Raw genomic sequence first — 16,430 nt, 5'->3', positions numbered from 1 at the left:
AAATTGTTCTGAATAGATTACAAGTATTCTTGACAGTTGTGAATTATCTAGCTTCATTTCTCAAGATAAAAGTACCAACACTTTCAACAAAAAACTCATCTAAACATAGCCTACCAACCCACGTTTCTCTTCACTGATCACTTCATTCAGAGCTCACCTTTCTTGAAACAGCTTAACCTGTCTTACATACAATTGTAATGAATTCGCAATTCAGCCTTTGGCTGCGAAGGATTTTAATTTGAACTAGAGTTCGGAGACCTCATACCTCCATGAAATATTTATTGCTTTTTTGTGGATGGTATGTATGTTTATAGTCGGTTGTATTTGAGCGTAATGGACCATGGTTATATAATATAAATGTTATGGGAAAGTAGTGGTGTATTTATTTAATGACACAGAGGATGTCCATCTGATTAGTAATTATCAAAATGTGACACTTAATTGTGTAATGTGCGTTTAAGAGGTCGACGGCATATGGTAGCGTGGTGTTCCTTAAGCTTGATGTTTGGCATTTAAAATGTCTAAGGTTGTCAGCATTATTGAGGTTCGACTATGTGCCTCAGAGCGGTGTGGTGGGAGGAAGTTGGGAAACTCAGAAAGAAGAAGGGATGTGACCAACTTTAGTCAGATGGTGATTTGATTTTCCACCAATATGTCATAACATCAGCTGTTCACACGGTACAAAAACGAGATGCACACTTTCCTCTGACAGCCCTACACCAACTGTAAGATGAATACTTGGCGCCAACCCCGTCTGCTAAAAAACAAGTACCATTGGCTACGAAAGAGACAACTAACAACTGTCCCTTATCGTAACAAAATCAGAACATCTGTATCGCCCATAAAACTTCTGACACCCAACCCAGATGAGAGGACCTAATGGCATTTTAATCACCATGTCACTCAAATCAGCAGTACAGTATGTGAGACATCCATACCTGGTAAGCATTATCGTTAAATGTACCTCAACTTCTTACAATTATACTTACGCTTCACATCTCCATGATATCCTAAGCAGACATAAATAAAACTAATTATCATATTTAAAAAAACTCGGGGTTCCCCAAACAGCTGTCACCTCACCATCTGCTTGGAGCTAAGCCCATTAACAAACACATAAAGCACGATGCCTGTACCAATATATCTCAAATATAGGGGTGATTTCTGATATTATTACATCGATTATAACGACAGATACGGCTCCCAAAATCTCATCGATTCGAGCTTTCATCACACCCCACCAACACAACAAGTATGAAACCAATCCATCCAGCTGTTCTTGAGTAATCATCTACACAGACAGAGACACATAACAGAAAATATAACCTCCATTCCATGACATTTCATGGAGGTAAATATTAGTGGTCCGGAAGGCTGAACAAATGACATGAATGCATCACCAGGGAATACGGCATAGTATACCGAACAATAATTCTTCATTTTAGTGCTTTTACATCTTATTTGTTACACTGTGACTGGAGGGTAACCTCCAGCAACAGAGTCTTGTGAACGGTCAATGTGTTGAGTGTTCGCACCTATATCTCTATGTTCCGTTTGCCGCAATTGTAATTGGTTTGGCATGCCGTAAGTTGTACTCCGTTGCGAAATGATGCACGTTCTTTTTTTCGCGGTAACGTTAGCTGTACTGTTTTTATTATGGATTTGATAATTTCAGTTTTCACCCCTACATTATCCGGTATAGTGGTCCTGTGTGAAGGAATCCTGACTGAGGACCAATCAGAACAGATAGGTGGCGCTTTTAAGGGCGGCCGCAGCCGCGCCGACACCCGCTCTGCTTAGATGGGTGTTTTATTTCATATTAGTCCGGTTGTGTTTGAATGTTTCCGGAGACCCCGTGGACCGTTTCTGTACAACTGGGGGCTTCGTTTGCTCAAGTTTGCACCGATTACTAGCTTGGACAGCATACTGGCCTCTTGGTCACGAGCGGTAACGGTTAGCATCTCTCTTCGGCAGCTCTTGCCGTCTGTAGATATTTCTGGTTACGGTCGGTGCGAGTCCGTGAGAAGGAGCGGGTAACGTTACGGTCTCACGTTGTAAAAGAATCGAATGAAAATGGTCCGAGGGTGACGAACAAAGGTGTGTCCAACACAGGTGAAAATAATTACTGGTCTGTGATTGGTCAAGCAATCAGTCATCCCTCAGGCATCATTGGTTCTGGTCGTGTGCTGTAATTAATCCCATTATTTCAGATAGCCAATCGAAGAAGTGCATTCTTTTGACCAATGACATGTGGGGATTTTCTAGACTAGACAGTGTCGCGCCATTTGTCTGGCAGCTGTCTGAGTTGACGGGCTTATAAACCTCGCAGCTTACCAGTACAGAACAACATCACGGCCGCTCGGTGACGGAGTCCTTTGTCCTTTCAGCATCCTACCTTTTAACAGGTTAGTTTTGTCGTTCTTCAAAGAGTGTCTTTATGTGTGTTTATACGCGTACTTTTTGTATAACCTATTATCAGTACAATGTTAGTTCAAAAATCGATAGCGTATACGTAAACGCAGACCAAGCTGCGCTTACATGCAATGCATACCTGTGCCTTATATATTGCCTTAATCAATTCTTGACGTTAGTCTGTCTTGCAATTAAACTAATTGTTATTTCACTTCTTTTCTTCCAGGATCTTATCGGTGCCATCAAGTCCGGATTAACTGCAGCTGCAATGTTCCTGGTAGGACTTATCCTGGTGAGATGTTGTCCGGAGCCATCTCCACGGCTAGCTGTACGGTGACGACCAGAAAGATCCATGCCTGTGTGCACGCCCTGCCAGAGGACCTGAAACTAAGATAAGTTCTTGTGTGTCTTATGGGGTGTAAAATGGAAACATGTCGCAGAGATGGGCTGGGACTAACTTCTCGTCGGTATGATAAGAAGGAAATGATTTGTGCGTCCTTTTGTGCCTTACAAACTACAACAAAGCAAGAAGCCTTCACGGCTTCAGGAAGGGTCTGTCCTGCGAGAGCCAGCTGGTGGTAACCCTCCAAGACCTGGCCAAGAACATGGACCAGAACAAACAGGTCGATGCCGCGGTGCTTGACTTTAGCAAAACATTCGATACCGTGCCTCACGAACGTCTGCTGAGCAATCTCGAGCACTATGGTATTTCTGGCCTCCTTCAGTCTTGGCTCAGGGCTTTCCTTACGGAGAGAACCCAGAGGCTAGGGTTGTCTTTGACGGTGGAACATCTAAAGCCGTCAAGGTCACCTCTATCTGGAGTTCCGCAGGATACTGTGTTAGGCCCTCTACTCTTCCTGCTCTATATTAACGACCTACCCGATTCCGTAAACTCACAGGTTCGACTATTTGCTGACGATTGCTTTATTTATCGAACTATCAGCAAGCCTTCTGATGCTTTATGAGCCCCCCCCCCCTACTTTGCCCCTCGCAGGGTCATATGGGGGTAAAAAGAAGAAGAAAAAGCCTGTCTTTAACTAACTGAAATTTCGCTTTGTTGCTTCCATGGCCAGGACCTTATTGGTGCCATCAAGGTGACGTCCAGAAAGATCGGTGCTCGAGTTTACGCCCTGCCAGGGCCCTGAAACTAAGTTAAGTACTTATGTGTCTTCTCCGTTGAAAACATATCGCAGGGATGGGCAGAGACTAACTTTTCATCGACATGATAAGAAGTAAATTATTAGTTGTGATGATTCGTTAACTGAACTCTTAGTTGGAGGTAAGGTACTTCAGTGTGTTCTGTTGACATTCCGAGCGATGTTGTCCGGAGGGGTTTACATTAGGACATTTTGTAAATAGAGGCTCCTTTTGCATTCAAGGCTTCAGTCCGTTTCTGTGGTGTACAGGCCTGGTGTGTGGCTGGTTTGGTTTCTGTGATTGTGTCGATGGCCGGGATGGGTCGGTCAATAATTTCAAATTCTGTTCTTTCCAAAACAGGGTTTTCCCTGGTTCACCATCTGTCGTCATTTCTGTTTTATGTCATGGTCAGTGGTTGTCGGGGACCTAGACCATTACATAAGCTGCCTCGTGTTGTTTTCTTGGGTCCCGAACCGAGAGAACGACACAGGCCAGAAAGGAAGGCAGGTGGCTGAAGAGCCTATTTAATATTAGTAGTTTAGTCGTCTAGATAAAACTTGCCATCTCGGCGTCGACATAGTCACAGAAACTGAATCAGCTATGCATTGGGCTTGTATATAACAGAAGCAGACTGAAGCAATGAGTGCAGAAGTAGCCATTGCTCTCGAAAATTCAAGCAAAACGAAGGCAGCAGTATGCCAAAAGCAGCATTACTTAGGATTTCATCAAAGCAAACTCAACACCCTGCCACCAAACAAGAGATAATGATTCCTCTCGCTATTTCTATGTTAAAACTAGAACTGAAATTACAATGACAAAAGTCAAAACAAGTGAACTTCCTGCCATGCCAAAACACGTAGCTGAGCTTTCTTTTAGGTATAGTGTCTTCCCATATTTTTGAGTCAGGTTTAATTTTTGTCTTGCCTTTTCTCCCGAGGATCATCGCACCATAAGAAGAAATGTCTGGACGCGGAAAGGGAGGCGAGGACTGGCGAAGGAAGGTGCGGAACGTGAGCGAACGGGCTTCGCAGTCTTCTATGACAAGGTATCGTACTGTAAAGGACACATGTTTTAACTATAGGACAACAGTCTTTGTCAATGAATAACTTTTTCATTACATTTTTGTTGGCAAACTAGTTTAAGTTTACATTTTCAATTTCAGTTGATGTTTGCCTGGGCTGTTTGTCAGGTATCACTGCATCGTACCTAGTAGTATTTGGGGTGTCGAGTTTCTAGGTACTTGCCCTGAGCCTTTTGGGTTTGTGGCTTATGCATATGTCTGTTTATTAGGTTTGCTAGAAGTGTCTGGGCTTGGTAATCGAGGAAAGGCACAGGGAAATGGAGGTTTCAGAGTGTCACCGTTACTACAAGTGCTTCGTGACAACATCCGGTGCATCCAGGGCACGAGTCTTTCCCGACAAGGTATTGTGCTGTATTGTGTCTACTCTACAGTCCCTACTTGCCATTGGGCAGGCGTTGAACCTTTTGTGTTTTTTTTTTTTTACAGTGGTATTAACGTAGCGAGCAGCTGATGCATGTCTCTTTCCTTTACTGACATCACAGCAATGTCTGGACGTTACCGGTACCGTCACCGAAGGCGCTTCACAACATCCGGGGAGACAGTGGTCCTGGCGGAAGGCGTCTTAGCCTCGTGGCTGGATTTCAGAAGCCTCTGAGATGACGTATGTAAATCAGCTCTGCTAACCAGACATTTGAGAAGGCAGTATTGTACTGTGCTGCGTGAAATCAAAATGTCGGCTTATGCAATTTGCCATATTAGTAGCATTGTATATTGTTTAGGGAGTCTGTGTAGACTGACGTAGTAGCAATTGAAGTAGCATTCGAGATGTCCTAATTATATACTGCATTCCCGTTTGCCATGGAACAGAAATTGAGCCATGTGTGTTTGTTGCAGCGGTGTTGAGACAAATGATGCATGTCTTTTTCTTCTACCTATTTGTTAGAAATGTCTGGATGCCATAAGGAAGCAGAGGTCACGCGCGCGTCACCGTCACTGACATGACAATATCGTGCTTCGTGACAACACCACGTGCATCACCAAGAAGGTGGACAGTCTTTCCTATAATAAGTTGTTTGTGTTGTACAATATTGTCTGAATGCAGTAGCATAGCAATATTTGTTATTTTTTTAACATTACACTGAACCAAGGAGATTCAATCAAACTTCCTTGATTAAACCTGTGTTTGAGAATATATAAAGTTTATTGCAAATTCTTGCCCTTATGCTAATTGCAGGTAACATAAAATATTCAAACAGTGTAAAAAAACAATATCAAAAGTGTCTGCCCTTGTCTAAAGCTAGTCTGATGTCTTTGTAACTTGGCGAATGTAAGCTTAGTTTCAATGGTTGATGAATGTTCAGGTGAACAGTACTTAATAGAGTTTTCTTTTTCTTTTCAAAATTAGGACTGGTTGAACAGTTTAGCTGTGGGTCAGATGATGCGTGCATACGTTCCGGTCCAGCCCTGCCTTTGAAACTGTATTGGAGGGAGGAAGCGGACCATGAGACTGTTGATAGGTGAGTGCATCCTCTACCTGCTCGTTCCAACCTAAACCCTGCCTGCATTCTTTTTTAAAATTCAGGCCACTGTCACTGTTATTGAACGATCTCTACCAACTTTAACCTGGTTAAGATCAGTAAGCAATGATTTGACAATTTCCTGTTACACTTTAGCGCTACATACATTACAGTAGTCTATTAACTTCCTCATAATTTGTCAAAATTTCTACTCATTGCAAAACATAATGCTTCCTCGTGCCTTTAAAAAATATTTTGATTATAAAGCTAGTAGCAAAACGATGGAAGTCTAGCCAGTCATTATTGATTGTAATTCACTTTCTTGCAGTCACAATAGGTTGGGAAGGAAAAATCTCACAGCATCTTCCAGGACCGCATTGATGCCATGAATTCCTGATCAACTGCAGCTGCAATGTTCCTGGTGGGACTTATCCTGGTGAGAGGTTGTCCGACGCCATCTCAACATATATAGTGACGTCCAGAAAGATCGGTGCTCGTGTGTGCGCCCTGCGATCTGAGTGATTTAGCCAGTAGTGCGTTAGGGCATTTTGTAAATGGAGGCTCCTTTTGCCCTCATAGCTTCAGTCCGTTTCTGTGGTGTACAAGCTTGGTGTGTGGCTGATTTTATTTCACGTGACTGTGTCGATGGCCGGAATTGTATTCGGTGAGTTACTGTTAATTCTGTTCTTTATAAACAGGGTTTTCCCTGGTTCACCATCTGTTGTAATTTCTGTTTTATGTCATGGTCAGTGGTTGTCGGGGACCTAGACCATTACATAATCTGCCTCGTGTTGTTTTCTTGGGTCCCGAACCAAGAGAACGGCACAGGCCAGAAAGGAAGGCAAGTGGTTGAAAAACCTTCTTTTATATTAGTATTTTAGTCCTCTAGAAATGCTAGAGTTCTTGGTATCGACGCAGACACAGAAACCGAATCAATACAAACAGAATGCAAAGTGTACAATTGTTCAGTTATCATGTATATCACGATAGTAGATACTTGTACATATAGTTACGCTTACTTACGTTATGTGTTAGGTATAGTTTTCCCATATTTCTGAGTGAAGATCTCGTCTTTTTTTTGTAAAGAGGCTTAATGTAGTGTTGTTTAGGCGCCTTTTGTTCAACAGTAGCAGCCTCTGTTTTTGAGTGTATTTGTTTGATGCCCTTCCAGTACAGGGGTGGCTGACGCTGGGTTGTTTTGTGTGTTTCATTTTTTTGTCGCAGAAAAGTGGTCTACATGTTAGAATTTAGTAAATGTCAACATTGTCCGTTTAAATCAGTTGTTTGGAAATTTCCCTAGTAACTGAGGCTAAGGCTGGCGCTGACACTAACACAAGACAGACACATACACACATACACACTAACAGACTAACCCCACCAAACACACACATTTTTGACGGACACTAATAATCAGCTCAAATGCCTTAGCCTTAGACTGAAAAAAAATCTATGATTCTTCAAGTACAAAGGCTCCACGCTACCTCTATACCATGTATTGACAATGTCAATATCTACTGATTTTTAGCTTTCTTTTATCCACTATGTCCTAGAGTGAGGGTAACTGTTAACCTAAATGGGTTAGATGTGAAGTTCATTTTTGATGCTAGAGTATCTTCATTTATTATGAGGTTTATATATTATACACTTTGCATTTCTCTATTTTGCTAATAAACAAAAATGTTGAAATTGGATGCTTATGTAGTGCACGTGTTTGTTTTACAGTAAAATAAATTTCATGCAATTGACTAAAACATTAACATAATTTATGCATGGTGTTGTTCATCATTGACAAACATACACATGTCACAATTATAAAATTCCCATTATTAATCATAAAGCGGTTTTGCAATTTTTACATAAATTATGCAAATAAGTTCCTCATTACCATATTTGGTATCTGCTTATATTCTACCTATCATAATTAACATGTGTTACATTTATTGAAGTCCAGTTATTGCAAACAATCGAATTATACAATTTCCTCATTAATTATGCAAATTAAGTCCTCACTTGCATAACATGTATATCATTATGAACATCTTTGCCTAAGGTACTCGCATGTCTAATATGATACCAATCCGTCAATCCTTTCTGCAGTTTCCTCTTTGGAATGTCTTGACAAAAACGTCCCAAATTAAATGTTAGGGGGCTGAAACTTGCCCCACTTTGTCATGACACTAAAAGCTATCTACCAACCAAATTTCAAGACCATGTCACGCCCAAGACAAGAGATACATAGAAAAAACTGCTATGATTGAATGTTGTCATTAATTATGCAAATTTGCTCCTATTTTGCATAATTGGTATTTCATTTTGTACAACATTGTCTGAGGTACCTACATACCAAAAATCATGAAAATCCCTTGTTCCCTTCTTGAGTTATCCTCTTCAGAAGTTTTTGACAAAAATGACCCTGCTATCCCAAAACTAGACGCTAGGGGGCCCAAACTTATGTCACTTCTTTCTGAGCACAAGAGCTATCTAATACTCAAACATTGTGACCATAGCATGTTCAGAACACCGAAATAGCAAAACCGGAAGTTGCGCTGCAGTACCAAGGGGAGCCGCTAGGGGGCCCAAGATCTAATCATTTTCAGCTTTCATCACACCCTACCAACACACCAAGTATGAAACCAATCCACCACGCTGTTCTTGAGTTATCTTGTTTACACACACACAGACACACAGACACACAGACAAACGCAGGGTAAACTAGAGTTCGGCGACCTCATACCTCCATGAATATTTAGAGCTTTTGTTAATTTCATGCAAATGACTTAACATTAACATGATTTATGCATGGTGTTGTTCATCATTGAATAATGTACAGTACACATGTCACAAGTAAAATTCCCAATTCAAATCATTAATCATTAAGTTGTTTTGCAATTTCTGCATAAATTATGCAAATAAGCTCCTTATTTGCATATTTGATATCTGCATATGTTCCACCAATTATAATTAACAAGTGTTACATTTATCGAAGTCCAGTTATTACAAACAATGGAATTATATAATTTCCTCATTAATTATGCAAATTAAGTCATTATTTGCATAAAATACATATCATTATGAACATCTTTGCCTAAGCTACATGCATACCTAAAATGCAGGCAATCCGCCATTCCTTTCTGCAGTTATCCTCTTTGGAGTGTCTTGACAAAAACGCCCCTGCAGTTCCATAATTAAATGTTAGGGGACTGAAACTTGCCCCACTTTGCCATGACGCTAAAAGCTATCTACCACCCAAATGTCACGACCATATCACGTACGGAACAAGAGATACATTGAAAAAACTGCTATGATAGAATATTCTCATTAATTATGCAAATTTACTCCTATTTTGCATAATTAGTATTTTATCTTGTACAACATTGTCTAAGGTACCTACATACCAAAAATCATGAAAATCCGTTGTTCCCTTCTTGAGTTATCCTCGTCAGAAGTTTTTGACAAAAATGCCCCTGCTATCCCAAAACTAGACGCTAGGGAGCCCAAACATTTTTTCCTTTGGCGAGAAAGGTATGGGTGGCCGATCCAAGATGGCGCCCAGAGGGGACGCTATGCTGAGCGCCCTCCTCTAAAACACACTTTTCGAGTGCACGCCTTGGGGTTTAACGGTCGACACGTCGCCCGAACACGGATTATATGGTTAGGACACGTTCCACGAAGCGAAACAGGCGCTCTGGCAGCGGTGAAGGGCCAAACAGTTCCAAGAAACCCTGTATCACGACTACAGCTGGTGAGATAGATATGGCGTCTACATCGGTCAGTGACCTGAAAGCTATTATTGAAGAATCCATTGAAGCAGCTCTTTCTCGTCAGCTTCAACATGTCGCCAAGTCGGCTGAAGTGCAAGCCATTCGGGACGAGTTGGGCCAAGTGCTGAGACGGCAGGATGCGCTGGAGGGTAGACTTGACAACCTGGAAAAGAAAGTGGCAGACATGGAGAAGGCCCCCCTCCCACCCCGAGTTGGTAACTCGATCAACTTACTCGAACAATACACGAGGAGAAATAGTCTTCGGATTCGCGGAATTCCAGAGGTGCCTGGGGAGACAGGTGAGCGGTGCATACAAGATGTCGTCAACTTCTGCAGGATTAAACTCGGGCTTGAACTGCAACCTTCGTCTATTGATCGCGCTCACCGTGTTGGAGCTAGGAAAGACAACTTTTCGCGCTTCATGTTGGTGAAATTCGTGTCGTGGCAAGACCGCAATCGAATCTTCCGCGCCCGAGCTAAACTGAAGGGAAAGAAGGATGACCACGGGAGACCCTTGCTGATTGTTGCGGACCTAACAAAGGAAAACCATCGTATTTTCACAGCTGCTTTGTCTGCAAAGAAAGACAACTTGATCAAGGACACATGGATCGACGGTAACTGCCGTATCATGATCACACTACTAGACAAGAACACGAAGTGCATTCAGTCTACTGATGACTTGCCTTCGGGCTAACTGTGCTACTACTTGAAATAAAATATTTTGAACTGTGTGGACCATGTGTGAGAGAAATTATTTCATGTAATTTGATGTTAAGCCTAAGGTAGGCCTCTGTATGCGAAATGGAACTACCCATAGTGGGCCATAGGAATTTTTTGTTGTTGTCTTATTCTTTTTGTTCTAAAGTCCTCCCAATTATTATTACAATAGTAATCACAGCCACAAGCGATGCTATAGAATTTGAGATTGGCCAAATCCTGAGCTCAGTCCTTTGTTTACGGAATGATATTTTGAGTTATGATGTTCATTTTATTTCTTGTATTTTGTTAATTTTGATGACTATCTTCCTATGTTGGATTGATTCACTCATACTTTGTGTTCTATATAATTTGGTTTATATGATTTGGTACATGATTTCTGTTCTATCAGTTATAGGCACAAGATTTCAGAGTTTTTGTTTAATCATCACGTACTACATTGTACGCAATATTCATTTTACTAGATGCATAACTCTGTATCTAAGTTCTTTTTTGTTGATTCCACTTATGATTTGCATTGACATTTATTTTGATCTTTTGATTGATTTTGATTTGAGCTCATGTTTGTGGCTAACTGTTCCCCAAGTTTACTTTCTTTGTAGATCATCATCATCAAATCCTATCCGATGCCCCGATGACTTCTTCCGGCTTTCTTCTCCGAGACGATTATTTTCCCAGAAGTTATGACACAGGTAGAGTGCCAGATATCAAGTTATAATTGTAATGGGCTGGGGGATTCTTATAAAAGAAGGGGACTTTTTACTTGGTTAAAAGACAAGCCTTGCAACATATACTGTTTACAAGAGACACATAGTACCATTAGAGACGAAAAGGTGTGGCAGAACGAATGGGGTGGGCAAATATTCTTCTCGCATGGTACCTCTAACCAAAGAGGTGTGGCTATTTTAGTTAAAAACAACACCACCGCTCATGTTCATCAGATTAAGACTGATGAACATGGGCGATGGATTATTTTAGATATCGAGATAGATGATCTACATTTTTGTCTAGTCAATTTGTATGCGCCAAATGACGACTCTCGTACCTTTTTTAAGGAACTTGAGATAGTTATAGATACTTTTGAGATAAGTTATGATAATCTTATTGTTGTTGGGGATTTTAATACGGTGCAAAATGCCTTGATGGACAGAGCAGGTGTTAAACAACGTAATTACCATCCCAATGCACTGGAAGCAATCTCTGAATTAAAAGGAAAATTTGATTTACTGGACATTTGGCGTTTTAGAAATCCAAACACTACTCGTTACACCTGGCGTCGCGGGCTCCACGCAAGTAGACTAGACTATTTTCTTATTTCTTTTTCATTAGTTAATAGAGTAACAAAATGTTGTATTGCCGATAAATTTAAGTCCGATCATAACTTAATTACATTAGCGTTTGTAACCATGGAGTTCCCACGTGGCCCTGGTTATTGGCAATTCAATCAATCTCTTCTTCAGGACAAAACATTTCTTCAACAAACAAAACAAGTTATGTCTGAATTTTTTGAAAATAATGTAGGTAGTGCAAATCCGCAAGTTGTTTGGGACGCCGCAAAATGTTTCTTTCGGGGACACTGTATTAAGTTTTCTAGTTGGAAAAAGAAACAATACCTTATAAAAGAAAAGCAACTTATTAATGAAATTAATCTTTTGCAAACTCAAATTGACAATACCACCTGCCCCTCTCCTGACCAGCTGGATGATTTAGCATGTAAGCAAAAACTACTTGAATCTTTATACAATGAACGTTTAAATGGTATTTTAATCAGATCGAAAGCACGCTGGATGGAATTGGGTGAGAGGTGTACAAAGTATTTTATTAATTTAGTTCGTCGAAATTATTCTAGAAAAAATATTCAAAGACTTAAGAGGCCATCTGGGGAGGTAATTTTCAACCCACAAGATATTTTGTCCGATCAGGTTAGTTTTTATTCCACATTATACTCTTTTGAAGAAACACCAGTGCCCCTTACAGAAGCTAATTGCGATGGTTTTTTCCCAACAAACTACAGTAAACGATTATCAAATGACCAGCAACAAGCTTGCGAAGGTTTGATTAACGTAGATGAGTTAAAAAATGCTATTTTTTCGTTTCAGTCTGGGAAAGCACCAGGGTTAGATGGTATCCCTGTAGATGTATATAAGGAATTATTTGATGTTTTTAAAGGACCTATGTTACAATGTTTCAATTATTCGTTTGCCAATGGGTGTCTTTCAGATACTCAAAGACAAGGCCTTATTTCATTACTTTTAAAAAAAGACAATAAGGGAGTGGACAAGGACCCAACTGCTATTACAAACTGGCGCCCTCTTACTCTTCTCTGCTGCGATACTAGAATTTTGTCGAAGTGTATTGCGCTTAGATTTAAACAGGTAATTTCAGATATAATCGAGACTGATCAAACAGGGTTTATTAAGGGTAGATACATAGGAGATAATATAAGAAGACTTTTAGACACGATTGAACATTATGAAGATACAGGGAAGCCTGGATTAATATTTATCGCTGATTATAAGAAAGCTTTTGACACTTTAAGGTGGGATTTCATGTTTAAATGTTTGGATTATTTTAACTTTGGCCCACAACTGAGAACGTGCGTAAAAGTTTTGTATGAAAAATCAATAAGTTCAGTTATTAATAATGGATATATTTCTAATCCTTTTACATTGAATCGTGGCGTACGTCAAGGTTGTCCTTTGTCGCCGTACCTTTTTGTAATAGCGGTTGAAGTCCTTGCCATTAAGATAAGGTCCAATCATTCAATTCGTGGTTTGAATATCAATGGAAAATGTACTAAGATTTCTCAATATGCGGATGATTCGAATTTTCCGTTTGAACCCAATTTGCAGACATTTTATGCGTTGCTGTCTGATTTAGAACGTTTCTCCAGTATCTCTGGTCTTCAATTACATGCCGAAAAGTGTAAAATTTTAAGATTAGGCTGTTTAAAGTTTACAAATTTTTGTTTACCCACCCATCTACCATTTCAATGGGTTGACGGAGGTGTGGATGTATTGGGAATTCATATTCCCATCGATATGTATACTCTTGTTAATGTAAATTTTGAACCTCGTTTGGAACGACTGGACAGGTTATTACGACCATGGAAAGGCAAAACTTTATCTCTTTATGGAAAAATAACAGTTGTTAATTCCCTGGTGGTTCCCCAGTTTACAAACTTATTTCAGGTTTTACCTTCCCCAAATGATCTGTTCTTTAAAATTTATGAGAGGAAAGTCTTCTCCTTTATTTGGGAAGATGGACCAGAAAGAGTAGCCAGAAAAGTATTATATAATTTGGTGGAAAATGGTGGTTTGAAGTTAATTAATTTACGTGCTTTTAACCTTACCATGAAAGCTTCATGGGTACCTAAATTATTTTTTCATGCGGATTGGTTTACTTCTTTTGCTATAAAAGTTCATCCTCGTCTTAATCTGAGTTTATTTCCTTTCATGCAGTTATCTTCAGTGCAAACCCTTAATTATAAGGGTTTTCTCTTTGAAGTTTTAGATGCATGGTACAAATTTCAGCACGTTGAACCCGCGACGCCAGCTGATGTGCGTCAACAAATACTTTGGAATAACTCCAACATTACTGTTGATAATAAATCCATTTTTCAAACTGCTCTGTTTAATAGGAATATAATTTTTGTAAATGACTTGTTAGATACAGATGGAAATGTTATGTCGTACGCTGAATTTTGTTTAGTGTACCCAAACAGTTGTGAGCAGTTTCAATATCAACAGCTTATCTCCGCAATCCCGAAAGCATGGAAAACCTTATTAAATATTGACCATTCGAAAGAGCTTGTATGTTTACCGCGCCAATATAATCATATGTGGTTAAGAAATATTAAAATTAATAAGTTGTTATATAATTTCTTTCTTGTCCATACAAATGAAGTGAGTATTGCCCATAAAGTACGATTATCATGGTTTTACTATTTTGATAGACCCATACCATGGCGAGAAGTATTTACAGCTTTGTCTAAATGTACTATTGACCCCAATGCTCGGTATTTTCAGTACCGTTTACTTTATAAATTCTTACCATGCAACAAAGTTTTAAAACTTTGGAATTTAATTGAATCTAGTACCTGTTCTTTCTGCCAAAGTGATGAAGAATCTTACATTCATATCTTCTGGGAATGCCCTCATGTGATATCTTTTTGGAACAATGTACAAACTTGGCTAAAACAAGAAATAAGCTTGACTTTAGAATTAAATTCCTTTGTTGTTATGTTTGGAGATCTATCTTTAAGTGCACCCCCTTTAAAAAACTTGATTATATTATTGGGTAAGATTTTCATATTCCGTTCCCGACGCTTTAAGATTCTAAATTTCCAGTCCTTTAAAACACTTACATCGGTATTTCAAAAGACAGAATGTCTTATTGCGTCTCGGAGGGGGAAGCTGGAGAAGCATCGGGGTAAGTGGGGAACTTTGTGCTTATGATTTCGCTTTTTTGTTGTTGATATATATTTGCAGTTTGCTTAATTCTGATATTTAAATGTATGATTTCGCTTAGTTTGGTTACTTTATGCTGTAAAAAATTTATGGGAGGCTGTCTTCTGTTCATTTTTTTGTATTTGTATAATTATTCATGGCAATAAAAAAAAAAAAAAAGATTTTCAATATGACAGTTTTGTATGGATAAAATAAAGAAAATGCTTACCGGAAACGGTTTCAATGATTGCTAAGGTGTTGACTTTCAATTATTAGATGCAGGCCCTAAGAAATAATGTTATCTGGCTACTTAGCTAACCTGTATCAGTCATTTGCTTTTAAAAACAAGGTATTTCGCTATCAAGTCAATGGACAGTGTAATAGTTTGAAAATAACTGAACCTTGATACCCTGAATATCCTATTTTTAACACAACGGATAAAGGTTACTCACAGTATAAAGGTGAACTAGCATTACATATTTGTTTGGTGTGAATTCACATAAAAAGTTTTGAAAATTATCTAAACAAAATTTGAAATAAACATAACTTTAAATGCTTGTTACATCCATGAATATCCTGTCAATTCTGTATTTGTTTTTTTGTAGGCGGTAGCCGCTTCACTGTCAACTCAAACAGTGATCACTGCGATCAACAAACTGTCTTATGCTTGCGCCGCCTAAGGGACTTTTTTCTTACTACATGTTGATGTTATTGTGTTTATGCTTTTTGTTTCAGTAATGGAAAATTGGAACTTCAGAATGAACAAAACTGCTCTAGACCTGCTTGGTTTCAGTCAACCTTAAGTCATGTACTCGATAATAGTATAGCATTTGAACATTGAAAGGGGCTTATCATCACGGTTCTTGTTGGTTGTGCCATGGCCTATGCTTGGTACTTACCAATCTCTTAAAGTTGACTCTGATGATGGTCGAAATGAAACCTACGATAAGTTTCGTGACCTTCTTGGTGAGACAGTTGGCTGATTGTTTGCATACATTATCTTTTTTTTAAAAATCATAATGTGCAATGCCGCATGTCCTAAATAAATGTGAATAATTTTTAAGATATTGTTTTCTGATTTTGTAATTAAATATTCATTGGCATATTTTTTTCATAGCAAATCTTGATAGACATTAATTCTAATTCATGCCCCCCCCCTTTATATTATCTAGTGTGCGCACTCTGTAAGGTTACGTTATGTGTCGCTGTTGGAAACAGCAAAGTCAAAATCTTGCTCAAGAGTATGTCGTAGAAGAGGGACCTGACCAAGCTTTGGAAATGACTTACGACAAGTTTTGAGGTGTCATCAAAAAGATGATGTTGGGAGACAATATGAAGCGTTGTAAGTGCACTTACGGGGATCCTCTAGAATCACCCGCAGCACGCAGCTGCACTGCCGTCCTCATATGTCTTTATT

General features: G+C 39.4%; 1 long non-coding RNA gene across 2 annotated transcripts; it reads left to right on the top strand.

The window, feature by feature from the left end:
• The first annotated feature begins 4,434 nt into the window (after window positions 1-4,434).
• Window positions 4,435-7,778, top strand: LOC118407233. 2 transcript variants are annotated; one of them, XR_004830119.1, is made up of 6 exons: window positions 4,435-4,594; window positions 4,840-4,971; window positions 5,113-5,231; window positions 5,514-5,615; window positions 5,976-6,087; window positions 6,425-7,778. It is a non-coding gene; the product is annotated as an uncharacterized LOC118407233 (long non-coding RNA). The 2 variants fall into 2 exon arrangements; XR_004830118.1 differs by having other exon boundaries at window positions 6,416-7,778.
• The last annotated feature ends 8,652 nt before the right edge of the window (window positions 7,779-16,430 follow it).

The sequence above is a fragment of the Branchiostoma floridae genome, chromosome 19, assembly GCF_000003815.2.
Source record: "Branchiostoma floridae strain S238N-H82 chromosome 19, Bfl_VNyyK, whole genome shotgun sequence".
Taxonomy (NCBI): Eukaryota; Metazoa; Chordata; class Leptocardii; order Amphioxiformes; family Branchiostomatidae; genus Branchiostoma; species Branchiostoma floridae.
This window is presented reverse-complemented; position numbering and strand designations above follow the sequence as displayed.